General features: G+C 45.2%; 1 protein-coding gene across 1 annotated transcript in view; it reads right to left on the bottom strand.

Annotated features, from left to right (window-relative positions):
* Positions 1 to 17,047, bottom strand: part of PEX14 (peroxisomal biogenesis factor 14) — a 142,935-nt gene that overhangs the window by 70,481 nt on the left and 55,407 nt on the right. The gene's annotated exons all lie outside the window — the stretch shown is intronic.

A 17,047-nucleotide genomic window follows, 5' to 3' on the forward strand; every position in this document is an offset into this window, starting at 1 on the left:
TCTTTAGGCCTCATGAACACAACCGTTGTGTGTTTTGCGGTCCGCAAACTACAGATCCGCAAAACGCGGATGGCGTCCGTGTCCGTTCCGCAATCTGCGGAACGGCACGGACAGCCATTGATATAACTGCCTATTCTTGTCCGCAAAACGGACAAGAATAGGACATGTTATATTTTTTTTTGCGGACCACGGAACGAAGCAACGGATGCGGACAGCACACGGAGTGCTGTCCGCATCTTTGGCGGCCCCATTGAAGTGAACGGGCCCGCATCCAAGCCGCAAAAACTGCAGCTCAGATACGGACCAAAACAGCGATCGTGTGCATGAGGCCTTATACTGAGTTTGTGCAGCAGTCCGTGAACAGATGTGGAAGTTTTTTTTCTCAGTTACCCTGCATGGTTATGGTTTCCATGATAATATTAATTTTGCAACAAACCAACAGGAATATAAATGACCATAAAAAAAACGAAGGTCAGACATTGAATTTTCGGACTACATATCCAACGTTAATTAAAGATAGATGACCACTCAATTTAACAATGCATCCTCGGTGTGATGGAGTTCTATAGGACTTCAGCCGCTTATTCCAGCCCCCGGTAGCTATGGCGTCCACCGGTGCACCTCCCACCTCTTTACATATCTTGTTTCCGTAAATTTGCTAATCACCGCAAATGTAGGCAAAACCGATCCATGGGACAATGCAATAAACAGGAAATTACCAGCAACCAACACAGATCACGGACATTAAGACGATCGGAGCAGGTGTAAGTCAAACGATTAGTTATTACACCTGCGATGGCGCTGATTCAATTGGGAAATACACTCGGTAATAGTTTAAAAGGTTTGGATGGGGCACATTACTCTGAAAGTGCCTGCAGAGAGGGCATGATTGAGCAAGATGTCATTAGTAATTCATTTAAGGGAAAACGGGAGAAGGAGCAGTGACTGAAAGCAATTTAGATGTCAGGTAGAGGAGGGGTGGGAGGCGACTTTTAAGAAAGCATGATAAGTGAATTTACATGTGCGAGGAGATTAGGCTGCAGCGAGAAGATGGAGAGAGAGGATCCGCTCTAAGATTGCGGGCTGCGGACGATGAGCAGGAAGATCTAAGGGGGACAAAACAAGACACAGGAACATGCCATTGGTCCTAGCTCTACATAGGCGAAATCTGAACCCGTCCGGAAGTGCACTTGACAATGATGGGTGATGTCATCCGGGAACGAGGCGGAGCTTATCCTGAGAATCCAATCTATTAATTTAATAAGAAAATATATGAGGTAAGTGCCTCGAGGAGGCCAGGAACCAGGCAACTAGAAATGTGCCACCGTCTTCTAACTCTAAGGCCTCATGCACACAACCGTTGTGTGTTTTGTGGTCCGCAAATTGCAAATCCGCAAAACACGGATGGCGTCCATGTGCGTTCCGCAATTTGAGGAACGGCACAGACAGCCATTAATATAATTGCCTATTCTTGTCCGCAAAACGGACAAGAATAGGACAGGTTATATTTTTTTTTTTTGTGGACCACGGAACAGATCAACGGATTGAAGTGAATGGGTCCGCATCCAAGCCGCAAAAACTGCGGCTCGGATGCGGACCAAAACAACAGTCGTGTGCATGAGGCCTAACTGTGGGTTATTTTCTATTGCTATCTATGGAGGTATTAGTCCATCCATGGTCTCCCAACACAATCATCTTGAACGTGAACCATATGTCCAATGGTCCTGACTATCAGCCTAGAGCTGCACTCACAATTCTACAGGCTTAAAAGCTACACTCCCTGCTAGTTCAGTGTCTTGCTTTGACTGAGAAGGGTAGTTTTTAGGCCAGGCACTGCACAGCAATCAGTAAAAAGGCCCTGTCAATTACAGGAGCTCAGTGTATCTACTGACATATGTGCTGACTGACTGAATGCAGCTCTGGACTGAGATAGAAGCCTTAAAGGGCTATTCCAGTGATGTAACGTTATCCCCTATCCACAGGATAACTATTAGATCTCAAGAGATACCCGAGCGCTGTACTCCGCTATCTCTGGAGCCCCCAGGGGTAGGACCAATCTACTAGTTATCCCATGGACCAGAGGTCGCAATAACGCATTTACAAGCAGTTTTACTCCCTAAAAAATGTCTAATGCGTATGAATACACACTGCGATTTCACTGCCATTAATGAGCGCACTGAGCGCTGTGAACGGCACAGGCAGCCCAGCAATACCGCTGGTGCCTGAAAGCTCCAATAACAGAGCTTTGTTATTAGGGAGGAGGCTGCTGATTTGCCAGTATCAGCGGGCTGCCACGCCATTGGCCGATCCTCTCACACCCCCCCTTCTCCCGCGTGCTGAATACAGCAGCCGCTTCCTTTTCAGGAGCGCGCCATTGCCGGCTGCTGATGAAGTGCCAGGGACAGCATGGGAGCTTAATGTGGAGGTTTATGAATGGAAAAACTAATAACCAAGAGGCTAAAGAAAACCCTGTTTCTGACCCTTATGTTAGAGCAATCAAATAAAAGTTATGTTTTAACACCTAAAGGAAAAAAAAAAAATGTTAAAAACCTGCTGTTTCTCTAGGTGACCTTATGTTGATAGAAGTGTTAATAGAGTCTCAAGGGTCTATAAGAGCAGCTACACTACTTTTACAGACCTTTGAGACTCTATTGATGAAATCAAATGAAAATGATGTTTTAACATAAGGGTCAGAAACAGGGTTTTCTTTAGCCTCTTGGCTATTAGTTTTTCTATGATCTCTGGACCACTGAGAGGTCTATTTTCCCGTATGGTTTATCTATGGAGCGCAGTGTCCAGAGATCACAGAGGGGACTATACGGTACACTATACTGTGCAACAGTCCAATATACTGTGTATAGGACTGTCCTATAACTGCCTCCTGTGCATTCGTCCCAGACCCCACGCACCGCCACCAGGCCACCCACCGCTCCCTGCCACAACCACCAGACGTCCCTGTTCAATTCTAATTGCATTGAGTTTTGGTGCAGATTTGGTGCTTCAAGAAAGGTAGGGATTCAGTCTTCTGAAAGAGAAATTTAAAATGGTCAAAATCTGCTATTTCTGCATGGAAGACATAATAGAGAAGACTAGTAATGGTTTCCCTGCATGAATAGCAACCTCATAATGTTATGTAGCACTACGTATTATATATATGAATTCCCGCAAATTTCGTACTCCTCCTCGGCTAAAAATACTCCTCAAAAATGGCAAGAGAAGTATTTTTACTCTTCCGGAAACAATGTAGTGCGACCTCTCCCCTGGACCACCCATCTAAGGGTCCATTCACACGTCCGCAAAATGGGTCCGCATCCGTTCCGCAATTTTGCGGAACCATTCATTTTCAATGGGGCCGGAATGTGCTGTCCGCATCCGCATTTGCGGATCCGCACAAAAAAATAGAACATGTCCTATCCTTGTCCGCAATTGCGGACAAGAAAAGGCATTTTCTATGAGTGTGACGGCGATGTGCACTGGGCAATGTGCTGGAACGAAACAAGGATTTCTGGTGCTACATGAAAGATGTCCAACGAGTAGTACACGTCTTTGCGATTTTGACCTATGGCCAGTGAAAAACCACTGATGTGTGAACATCTTACAATTAGTGCATCTGTGTGCTGTCAGCGATTCGCCGACGTCTGAATGATGCCTAAGGCTAGGTCTACACAACGACATTTGTCGCGCGACAGATAAGGCACAACTACACTGCAACATTTGGCAGGCAACATTTTGTTGCACCAATGTCGCGCGACAATTTTTATAATGGCAGTCGATGGTGTCGCACTGCGACATGGTGCGACTGTGACAGTCGCAGAAAAATGCATCTCGAATTGATTTTCTGCGAGTCGCGTCGCAGTCTGTTGCATGTTGCAGTGCGACACCATAGACTGCCATTATAAAAATGGTCGCGCGACATTGGTGCAACACAATGTTGCGCGACCCAAATGTCATCGTGTAGACCTAGCCTAAAAGGATGTGGGGCCTTACTGTACTGGGGGCCTCCGATTTCATACAGAGTCGTAAAGAATGCGAAAATTGTGGCGGTTCCATTAGATGTTGTATTACACAAAAAATGGAAGTTCAGGCAGCACTCAGTGAGCGATCCATTACTGTAAACCTGTGACGTTTCCGCTCAGTATGAGCTTTTCTTAAGCACGCCATATTACACCAGTATACCGACTGCAGAATACCGCCATAATACAACGGCATATGTAGTTATTAGTAGTAGATTAGAGACCATGTGCCTCCATACAGGTTCCATTTCTTGTCCAACTAGTACACACACATGCAATGACCGCCATGCTATTAACCCACAAAATTGTGTATCCGCTAATTAATGGACCGATAGGGGCCACACAATTCTGCAAGTAACCAGCAACTTTGGACAGACCTCTGACAGTCCTAAAGAAGTGAATGGAGGGGTGGACCGACATGTGCACTGCCTCTCCAGTCAGAAAGGGGAGTCCGAGACCCCTTATTTTCAGGATCACTGGCAGTTTAAGCTATCAGATCACCTGTAATCTGACATTTAAAGGGGTTGTCCGGGTTCAGAGCTGAACCCGGACATCCCTCCATTTCTCCCCCCCCCCCCCCCCCGGCAGCCCCCCTGACATGAGCATAGGAGCAGTTCATGTTCCGATGCTCTTCTTTGCCCTGCGCTGAATCGCGCAGGGCAAAGGCATTTTTTGGACATCTGGTGACGTACCGGGGCTCTCCATGGGGCTGCCAGGAACCCCAGTGATGTCACCGGCACTGATGGGCGGGATTTAGCACTGCCCTAGCCAGTAAAACGGCTAAGGCAGCGCTAAAGTCCGCCCATCAGAGCTGGTGACGTCACCGAACACACTGCCAGGTGGAAGTTTCCGCCCGGCAGTGTGTTATTGAAAACAAAAGAGCCCGTGCCCTGCGCGATTTAGCGCAGGGCAAGGGAGCGCATCGGAGCATGAGATGCTAGCCTCGGGGGGGCTTCCTGGGTGAAAATAAGGGTATGTCCGGGTTCAGCTCTGAACCCGAACAACCCCTTTATAAAGTCTGCACAGGTTTAGAAAAACATGGATGCAATTCTCTACTAACAGCGCCACCTCTGTTCATGGGTTGTGTCTGGTACTGCAGCTCACGTCCACTGAAATGAATTGATCTGAGCTGCAATGCCACAATCAACATATAGACAACAACGGCACTGTGTATGGATAAAAGCAGCAATGGGGCAATGCTCCAGAAAATTATAAAATCCCTTATAACTACAGGAGTAGTCATCACTTTGGTAAGACTGAGCTATATCTGTTTCTAGAAAGGTAGATGACATTACTAGACGGACATGCGATACAGCTTTGCTAGGCTCCATAAGAGTGAATAACTATCCAGCAGTACTGCCACCCCAATGCTACATTACGTGGCACATATGCTTTTTTGGCGTCTAGGAAAGCTGAGTGGCCAGCCCAGTGAAGGACATATTGGCTGTCTCCAAGCTTTCCCCGAAACCAATATAACTAAGGACTGATCCACACGACCATGCTCGGCCACATCTCTTGGACTGACCACAGCTCCCCTGACCTGAACTGACTGCTTCCCAGTGATTTATGATACAGTCAGTTCTTATCTGATCATGGGTCTATTGTACTGTACTGATCATGTGAGCACAGTACAATAGATCTGCAATCTGCTATGATGCCGTCAGTTCGGGTCAGGAGAGCCAAGGGAGATGCAGCTGACCACGCCGGTCACGTTTCCCGGACCGAGCAGAGTCATGTGAATCAGGTCTAAGTAAACGTACAAAAAATATATTTTCAAGATTCATACACGACAGTGATGGTGAACCTGTTACAGACCGAGTGCCCAAACTGCAATCCAAAGACCACTTATTTATCGGGAAGTACCCACACGTAAATTTAACCTGAATACCAATATAGTATATCTTCCATGTACTTTATAATTTAGCTATAATAATCTGCCTACATTCAATACGCTGCCTGTGCTGTTCATAGTGCGCCCTGCGCTGATGAATGGCAGGAAAAGTCTAAGGCATATTGGTACACCATAGACTATTACCAGGGCGTGGGTGCCCACAGAGAGGGCTCCGAGTGCCGCCTCTGGCGCCCGTGCCATAGGTTCTCCATCACTGATATATATATATATATATATATATATATATATAGTCTATTAGTTTTACACACATATGGGACTTAAAGTACTGCGTAAGAGTTTAAAGCAAGTGCAGAAAAAAATGCTGCGAAGTAAGAATGCTTTTAAACATACAAGTGTTCGGCTTAGTTCACATCAGCGTTCAGCCTTTCCGTTCTCCGAGCAGGAGAACGGAAAGGATGGATTCGGCACATAACTGAGCCTATGGACCCTATAGACTATAATGGGGTCCATTAGGTTTACGCTCAGAAGATGATTTTGGAGCGGAGACAAAAGGCCTGCATGCACAACTTTTCTGAGTCTATGGGGTCCGTAGGCTCCATTCGGCTCAGTTATGTGCCGAATTCGTCCTTTCCGTTCTCCTGCTCCTATAACGGAACAGGAGAACGGAAAGGCTGAAAGCTGATCTGAACTCAGCCTTAACAGTTCAAATCTAAATTTATTCTGCAGCAGGACAATGACCCCAAACCTCCTGTCAATGTAATTAAGATCTAATTTCAGAGTAAAGAGGAACAAGGAGCACTGGAAGTGATGATAAGCCAACCACGGACCCTGATCTGAACATCGAGTCTGGCTGGGAGTAAGCCTATGTCCACAGGTCTGTGGTTAGTTCTCCAAGATGTATGGAACAACCTCCCTGTCAAGGTCCTTCAAAAACTGTGAGTAACTATACCTAGAAGAACTGAAGCTCTGGAGGCAATGGGAGGTCACACAAAATATTGATTGGATTTAGATTTCTCTTTTGCTCATTCACTTTGCATTTTGTTAATTGATGACATTAAACTATTGACGCTTCTATTTTTAAAAGAATTCTTACTTTGCAGAATTTTCCTAAAACTTTTGCGTGGTACTGTATATGCTGCACATTTGCCAGGGAATTTGTGTTTGGCAAATCCGCAGCAATTTACAGTAGCAGCAAAGAAGGTGTGTAAACCTCTTTGCTGCACGTCCGTAGTGTATTGCGCAATACACCCGGCCGGCACCCCCATAGAAATGCCTATTCTTGTCCGCAATTGCGGACAATAGGACATGTTATATTTTTTTCCAGAGCCGCGGACTGGAAGATCGTCGGCGTGCTCCGTAAATGCGGATGCGGACAGCACACGGTGTGCTGTCCGCATCCATTCCGTCCCCATAGAGAATGAATGGGTCCGTACCGTTGCGCACAATTGCGGACGTGTGAATAGAGCCTTATGCCGCAGACTTCCACCATGGATTTCATTCTTTGTAACGCAGAGAGGTGAAATCAATGGCACCAAAATATGGGACCAATCCACATGTAAGGCTACTTTCACACTCGCGTCTGGTGTGGATCCGTCATGGATCTGCACAGACGGATCCGTTCAGATAATACAACCGTCTGCATCCGTTCAGAACGGAACCGTTTGTATTATCTTTAACATCGCCAAAACGGATCCGTTTTCTATTGTGCCAGATTGTGTCATAGAAAATGGATCCGTCCCCATTGACTTACATTGTGTGTGAGGACGGATCTGTTTGGCGTTGTTTCGTCAGACGGACACCAAAACGCTGCAAGCACTGTTTGGTGTCCGCCTCCAAAGCGGAATGGAGACTGAAGTGATGCATCCTTTTCCATTCAGAATGCATTAGAATGCAAACTGATCAATTTTGGACCGCTTGTGAGAGTCCTGAACGGATCTCACAAACGGAAAGCAAAAACGCCAGTATGAAAGTAGCCAAGGCCCCTTTCACACGGGCGAGTTTACCGCACGGGTGCAATGCGTGAGGTGAACGCATTGCACCCGCACTGAATCCGGACCCATTCATTTCTATGGGGCTGTGCACATGAGCGGTGATTTTCACGCATCACTTGTGCGTTTTCCACGCAACACAGGCCCCATAGAAGTGAATGGGACTGCGTGAAAATCGCAAGCAAGTGCGGATGCGGTGCGATTTTCACGCACGGTTGCTAGGAGACGATCTGGATGGAGACCCGATCATAATTTTTTCCCCTTATAACATGGTTATAAAAGAAAATAATATCATTCTGAATACTGGAGGGGTTAAAAAAAAAGAAAAAAAAATTTAACTCACCTTAATCCACTTGTTTGCGCGGCCGGCATCTCTTCTGTCTTCTTTCTATAGGACCTGGGTAAAGGACCTGTGGTGACGTCAGTGCGCTCATCACATGGCGCGTCACATGATCCATCACCATGGTAAAAGATCATGTGATGGACCATGTGATGAGCGCAGTGACGTCACCACAGGTCCTTTACCCAGGTCCTGAAGAAAGAAGACAGAAGAGAAGCCTGGTTGCGCGAACAAGTGGATTAAGGAGAGTTGAATTATTATTATTATTTTTTTAACCCCTCCAGCCCTATTGTACTAAGCATTCTGTATTAAGAATGCTATTATTTTCCCTTATAACCATGTTATAAGGGAAAATAATACAATCTACAGAACACCTAAGGCAAACCCGCGCGAGTAGGTACACAATTGCAGTCAGTTTTGACTGCGATTGCGTTCCGATGTTCAGTTTTTATCGCGCGGGTGCAATGTGTTTTGCACGCGCGTGATAAAAAACCGACTGTGGTACCCAGACCCGAACTTCTTCACAGAAGTTCAGGTTTGGGTTAGTTGTAGTGTAGATTGTATTATTTCCCCCTATAACATGGTTATAAGGGAAAATAATAGCATTCTGAATACAGAATGCATAGTACAATAGGGCACGAGGGGTTTAAAAAAAAATTAAAAAAAAATTGAACTCACCTTAATCCACTTGTTCGCGCAGCCGGCATCTTTTCTGTCTTCTTTTGTGAGGAATAGGACCTTTGATGACGTCACTACGCTCATCACATGGTCCGTCACATGATCCATCACCATGGTGATGGATCATGTGACGGACCATGTAAAGAACGTAGTGACGTCATCAAAAGGTCCTATTCCTCACAAAAGAAGACAGAAGAGATGCCGGCTGCGCGAACAAGTGGATTGGGATGGGGACCCGATCATTATTATTTTCCCTTATAACATGGTTATAAGGGAAAATAATAGCATTCTGAATACAGAATGCATAGTACAATAGGGCTGGAGGGGTTAAACAAAAAAAAATTATAATAATTTAACTCACCTTAATCCACTTGTTCGCGCAGCCGTCAGGGTGGTGGATCATGTGACAGACCATGTAAAGAACGTAGTGACGTCATCAAAGGTCCTATTCCTCACAAAAGGAGACAGAAGAGAAGTCGGCTGCGCGAACAAGTGGATTAAGGTAAGCTAAAAATTTTTTTTTTTTTTTTGTTTAACCCCTCTAGCCCAATTTTACTATGCATTCTGTATTCAGAATGCTATTATTTTTCCTTATAACCATGTTATAAGGGAAGATAATAATGATCGGGTCCCCATCCCGATTGTCACCTAGCAACAGTGCGTTGAAAATCGCACCGCATCCGCACTTGCTTGCGGATGCTTGCGATTTTCACGCAACCCCATTCATTTCTATGGGGCCTGCGTTACGTGAAAAACGCACAAAGAGGAGCATGAAAATCACCGCTCATGTGCACAGCCCCATAGAAAAGAATGGGTCCGGATTCAGTGCGGGTGCAATGCGTTCAACTCACGCATTGCACCCATGCGGAAATCTTGCCCGTGTGCCGATTTTTCTCACGCGCGTGCAAAACGCATTACAATGTTTTGCACTCGCGCTGAAAAATCACGCATTTTCCCGCAACGCACCCACATCTTATTCGGGCAAAAAACAGGACACCCGTGTGAAAGAGGCCTAACACATTTGGATTTTTGCTGCGGGAACACAGCAAATACACTGCGGAAATTCCTCCCCCAGGAGCGGCAACCTCTCAATCCGCGGCTATGGCGCTATGAAAAAGTCAATGTCGGCAGCACCAGATGCAATGGGACCATTTCATCGGGACGAGTAATGTCTGCACTGAGAGGATGGCTATTAACCCCAGACAAAGAGCAGGGTCAAAAGGTATCTCTATAGATGCAGGAAACAATTAGCCGGCCACTGGGGGTCTGGGCACCTCCCATGGGGGACCCTAGACAGAAGGCAAGGCCTATATTCCAGCCTTCTCTACTATAAAGTGCTGGATTCACAGAGAAGGCGACACATTACTGCCCGTTCGCTCAGCAGCCCCCACCGCCACCAACAATGGAAGCATTAAGTGATGGAGCCAGCAGCGGCAGAGTAAAGTTTTAGCAAGAAATCAGGTCTGTGTCAAAACTGAAGTGACAAATTTGGTCATCGGTGGCACAAGGAAATGGTTGCAGAGCGGCTGTTAATCAGAGGCAGCTATCGCACAGTGCTGATGCCAGCACTCAGGGAAAAATGCAGGAGGCTAATTATGAAGCTGTATATCTCACTAAAGACGCTCGGCTTGGCTTGATCGTGCCAGCAACGGCGGCGCAGGTATCAGGGCTCGCACGCATAAGGAGGGAGTCGGGCACTTGGCAAACACATTCTCTGCAGTTATATCCTCACAAATAGCATATAAAAAGTATACACAGGTCGTCTGGATGGTAGATCATGAGTAACATCTGCACGCCCCCCCCCCCCCCCTAAAAGTCACATAACCCCCTCTTAATACAGGTGCCAGACTTGTGCAAATTTAGACATTTCCCCTATTCTATCTGCTCCTAGCAATATAGGAGAGACTACCTTTCCCACAATGTTCCTAGATTTCTTAGAGGGGTTGCTGGGCTACAGATATTGGGGATCCATCCTCAGGAACGGAATGGGTACGACTACTGGCACCCTTCCGGTCAGCTGTTTGAAGGGGCTGTGGTGCTCTTGTGAGGGCTGCGTCCTCTTCAGTGTTTACCTGCAAACCGTCACCCCTGCAGCAGTGGAATTACAGCTGTTTGCCCCATTCAAGTGGCAGATGAAGGTGTAATTATACTGCACTCACTATTCTGCTGGTGCAGTCACTGTGTACATACATTACTTATCCTGTACTGATCCTGAGTTACATCCTGTATTATACTCCAGAGCTGCACTCACTATTCTGCTGGTGCAGTCACTGTGCACATACATTACATTACTTATCCTGTACTGATCCTGAGTTACATCCTGTATTATACTCCAGAGCTGCACTCACTATTCTGCTGGTGGAGTCACTGTGCACATACATTACATTACTTATCCTGTACTGATCCTGAGTTACATCCTGTATTATACTCCAGAGCTGCACTCACTATTCTACTGGTGGAGTCACTGTGCACATACATTACATTACTTATCCTGTACTGATCCTGAGTTACATCCTGTATTATACTCCACAGCTGCACTCACTATTCTGAAGGCTTCCACTAACAGCTGTGACAATACAGTGCTCTGTGCTTCAACACATGACCATGCAGAAACTGGTGTAAAGCATACAATCCCAAACTTGTAACGCTCCAGTGCAAGATCTCTGCAGACACCAAGGACAACACGTGGATTTGACTGTTAGGTCAGTAGCGCACTTTATCTGTTAACTCCAACGCAGCCTAAAGGTGGTTTTATACGTCCAGATATTCGGGCCTAAAATTGCCAGTCTAAATGTCCCGCAGACCACCCAATGAATGAGCTAAACGCTCGTTCATCGGGTGGACCGGTCGTTCGTGTAGGCACCTAAATGATCATTTCTGAGCAGAGGATTGTGCTGTCTAAACACCATACTGTGGAGGTGATCGCGGTGTGAAAATGCATTGCTTCACCCCCACTGAACGAGCAGCCGACGGTTGGGAAGGAACGCTTGCGTCCCGCTAATTGGCTGCTCCGCGGCGTGTGTAAAAGCGCTTTAAAGCCTAAGGCCTCTTTCACACTTTCAGGGTTTGGTCAGTGATTTCCTTTAGCGATTGTGAGCCAAAACCAGAAGTAGAGCCAACATAGAGAAGGTATATGAGAAAGATCTGCACCTGATTTGGGCTCACAATTAGGGATGAGCGAATCAACTTCGGATGCTTCATCCGAAGTCGATTCGCCTTAAACCTCATTAGAATGATGAATGGAGCGAGTTCTCTGTACAGTATCAGAATGTATTGGCTCCTATGAGCCAAAGTTATTACTTTGCGAAGTCTCGCGAGACTTCAGGTAATAACTTCGGAAATTAATTTCTACTGTAAAAAACCTTTGTACCGAACTCGGGTTCGGCTCCAATGTACCACCTGGAAACGAACCAGAGTTCGGTACAAAGGTTTATTACAGTAGGAATTAATTTACAAAGTTATAACTCGAAGTCTCGCAAGACTTTGCAAAGTAATAACTTCGGCTCAATAATGTAATCCATATGGTGTGCAGGCACCCAAAGTGAAGAATCAGACGTCATCATAGTCTCAATGTGTAAGCCTGCAAATCTACGCAAGCCATAATATGGGCACCTTAGGGGCGGTACTCATATTCTCCCAGTGAACAAAGCTTATTTGATCATGACTTTCACACTTGTGTTGTTGCCAGAACTGCCTGCTGTATCCGGCATAACAGATACCATTTGTAGACTGATCCAGATCCGTCTCACAAATGCATTTCAATACCAGATCTGTCTCTCCGGTTGACATCCGGAAAAACGGATCCGGTAATTATCTTTTTCACATTTTTAAAGGTCTGCGAAGACCACAAAACCAGATCCATCTTTCTGGAAGACTTAGGGCCAGATTCGGCATTAATGCATTTCAATGTAAAATAATGTCGGCAAGTGTTTCGGAATTTTGGACGGAGAAAAAACATCCTGAACGGATTGCTCTCCATTCAGAATGCATTAGGATAAAACTGATCAGTTCTTTTCCGGTATTGAACCCCTAGGACGGAACTCTATGCCGGAAAAGAATAACGCTAGTGTGAAAGTACCCTTAATGGAGCTTGTAAGTAAACTCACTCCACTGACCTTAAAGGGTTATACCTAAGAGTGGACAGAAAATCCAGTGATCACAGCTCTAGGTTGCCCTCTAGCTGCCATTAGTGGAACATTCGGATCCAATATAGATGAAATGAATATGCATAGTGAAAAAACAAACATGGACAGTTTTGTACATGTCACATACCATAATTCACATAAAAGACAGATTTACATGTCAGGACATGCACGTCCCTACTCCAAAAATCATGCATCTTTATAATTTGTGTTCATTACTGGAATATAAAATAATATAAAATGAATATCAGTTATAGGGCTAATAGAGCCTATATGTTTAAAGGGAACCTGTCACCGGGATTTTGTGTATAGAGCTGAGGACATGAGTTGCTAGATGGCCGCTAGATGGCCGCTAGCACATCCGCACACGTTCTGGAACGTCCATTCAGAAATAGAGAACCACCTCCCGGACGTTTATAGTCCATGGGCGGATGGGAGGTGGTTAATAACTATTTCTCCCCTTAGGGGCTAGAACCTGGGCTCTTTTAATCCCTTGTCCTATTCACCCTAATAGAGCTCTATTAGGGTGATTAGGATCTTACACTCTCCCTGCTGCCCTGTGCATAGTACACACAGCAGCAAGGAGATTACCATGGCAGCCAGGGCTTCAGTAGCGTCCTGGCTACCATGGTAACCAATTGGAGCCCCAGGATTACACAGCTGGGGCTCCGATCAGAAGCTGCCACTGCCACCAATTTAGAGGAGGGGACCCTGTGGCCACTGCCATCAATGATTTTAATACTGGGGGGGGTTAAGGGGGCGCACTGCGCCACCAATGATAATTAACATTTAATACAGGAGGCTGGGTGCGGACAGCAGAATCACATAGCCGTCACCCAGCCTCTATGACGGGAAGCTGCGATCTGCGGCAGTTAACCCCTCGAAAATTTTATACCCAAAACAACCCTAGTTGGGACACAAGCTTGTTGGTTGACCGACTTTTCTCTATAGTGTACACCTTAAAGAGGACCAGTCACCACTCCTGACATGCCTGTTTTAATACCTACATGCATTCACTGTGTAATAACAATTTTGGAGCATCTATTCTTATGACTCTATGTTGTGTCATTCCTCTATTATTTCTACTAGAAGTAATGAATAAATTGCTAGCAGTCTGCAGTAAGGGTACAGAGGGGTGGTCACCAGTTGGGGGGGTGTCCCTGCACAGTCTGAAATTGGCAGCACTGATTGGATAGCATTAGACTGTGCAGGTACACACCCCCTCATTTGGTTACCTCCCCTCCGTACCCTTACTGCAGACTGATAGCAATTCATTCATAACTTCTAGTAGAAATAATAGAGGAATGGCACAACATAGAGCCATAAGAATAGATGCACCAGAATGGTTATTACATGGGGAATGCATGACGCTATTAAAACAGGCAGGTCAGGAGTGGTGACAGGTCATCTTTAATAATCAGATAGATATCTAGACCTCCAAAGTGTCCCTCTTTGACCCAAGTGCCTCTTTACTCATTTTGAATGTCCCTCTTTTTGATCTGAGGTACAGATTTGCATTGTTACAATTACAATATTGACCCAGAAAGTTTATCCGGCTCCTCTCTGTATATTAGAGCTCACCTTGTATATTATTTCATTATTCGATGCAATTTAGATTTTAGAAATTTCCTACAATCAGATCATTTTTGAGCTATTTAAAGTGTATAAATATACAGGAAAAGTGGACTTTCACACAAGGAACCATAAGTGTCCCTCTTTTACTTTCCAAAAAGTTGGGAGGTATGGATATGGTCAGTCTGATCATCCAACTGTATTGTAGTGAGGTATCTGAGTGCCGAGTCACTTAAAACAGCCAAACTGACTCGTGGGTCGGTCTGGTTGGCTCAGAAAGCCTACAGTAATTATTTCACTCATTAATATAGCTCCAACATATTCCACGGTGCAGTACATAGACTATCATAAATCACCTGCCTCCATTGGGGCTCACTATCTGAATTCCAAATTCATTTAGCAGTATGTTTTTTGGATTATGGGAGGAAACCGCAGATGTTGTCCTTGGTCAGATTTGCACTCAGAACCCCAGCATTTAGAATTTAAGATGATCCAAGACAGCATCCAAGATAACTAAGGAGGTATGGCAAGATAAGTTATGAGTACACCCCTGATCTACTCCTTACTGTACTGATGAGATTAGGGCTCATGCACACGACGGTCTGCAAAACACGGATACTGGCAGTGTGTAACGACCAGCCCCGAATAGAACAGTCCTATCCTTGTCCGTAATGCAGACAATAATAGGACACGTTCTATCTTTTTGGGGAACGGACATACGGATACGGAATGCACACAAAGTCATTTCGTTTTTCATTGAAGTGAATGGTTCCGAGTACCGGCCGCAAAAAGAACAGAACAGGGAAAAAAATACGTTTATGTGCATGAGCCCTGAGGCCGAGTTCGCATCTGCTTGACTTTTCCATTGTTCTGTTCTGTCAGAGGAACGAAAAAAGAAAGAAAAAAAAAAGTCAGTTAAACGGGCTGAAGAACAGATACACGCGGGAAACCTTCGGTTTCTATTAGTCATTCATTGACTAAAATATTAAAAATAAAATAGAAAGCTCTGTCATGTTTCTGTTATCCCGCAGGAACGTGACGCATTACACCTCTGAAATCAATGCTAATAGTAGCAGAATTTTTATTTTATTTTGTCCTATAACAGAACAGTAGCCATTAGCGCTGATGTGAACTTAGCCTTACCAATGACTAAACCCCTTACAGATAAGTAGGTGGTTTCTTGGATGATAAAATGACCCCCACAATGCATATATACTATCAATATAAGGGCCGATTCACACGACCGTGCTCGGCCACTTCCTTCCTCCGGATCGACCGTGGCTCCCCTGACCCAAACAGACTGCATCACAGTGATTTACGATGCAGTCGGTTGCTATCTGATCTAATGTAGTGCGCTCACATGATAATGTCCGTACAGTACAATAGACCCCTGATCGCTATGATGCAGTCAGTTCAGGTGAGGGGAGCCGTAGTCGGTCCAGGAGATGCAACCATCGGACAGAGCACAGTCGTGTGAATCAGCCCTTAAAGCTCATGCACACGACCATATGAATTTTGAGGTCTGCAAGACACGCATCTGCAAAAAATACGGATGATATCCGTGTGCATTGCGTATTTTGAGGAAGACAATAGCTGGCCCCTATCCTAGGACATGTTCTATTTTTTTGTGGAACGGATATGCAGACATAGGGAAATGGAATGCACACGTCCGTTTTTTTTTGTGGACCCATTGAAATGAATGGTTCCGCATACGGTCCGCAAAAACAGAACAGACAAGGAAAGAAAATACATTTGTGATTTGTGTGCATGAGCCCTTAGACTAACACCTTCTCCCCCTTTATTACTAAATTTGCAGACACTAACTTTCCAATCAGTCACTCTACCTATAGATCAGTCTGCAACCTGCTGCTGGGAAACGACAACTCCCAACATAAATGCCACAGGCAAAGTCCATGCATTAGATGTCCTTATGTGATTTACGAGAAAGCCTGGCTGATACAGAACAAGCAAGTCAGGAAAGAAAATATTAAAAAAGGAAAAAAAAAAACAAACGGTAAGTTAATTAAATGAAAAGATTAATTTGTCCTTTGTAATTTTCCGAACAGCGCAGCAGATATCATCTAGTGACTGGAGCTAGAAAACGGCTTAGTGGACATGGCTCGGAGTCGCCAGAATGTTTTAACCTTCATTTAAAAAAAAAAAAAGACTCACCAGAGCGTTTCACAATGAAGGTGCTTAGGAGCCAATCTCGTGAATCACTATTACTGCACCGAAGCTCAATATGCTGCCTCCTTATCATAGCAAAGAATAAATCTCCACCGACTGTGATTCTCCGCATCAAGGAGATAGAGAGACATCTCCAAGATCATAGACCAGGGGCCTCATCCGCGCAATTACCGGCACTCTAATGCCACTCTCTAAATCAGCCCTGTCCGTGTTTATCACAGGTCTGGAGGAACACACGAGATAACATGCAAGATTGCAGGGTAGATGACTAGATA

Source organism: Bufo bufo, chromosome 1 (assembly GCF_905171765.1).
Source record: "Bufo bufo chromosome 1, aBufBuf1.1, whole genome shotgun sequence".
Taxonomy (NCBI): Eukaryota; Metazoa; Chordata; class Amphibia; order Anura; family Bufonidae; genus Bufo; species Bufo bufo.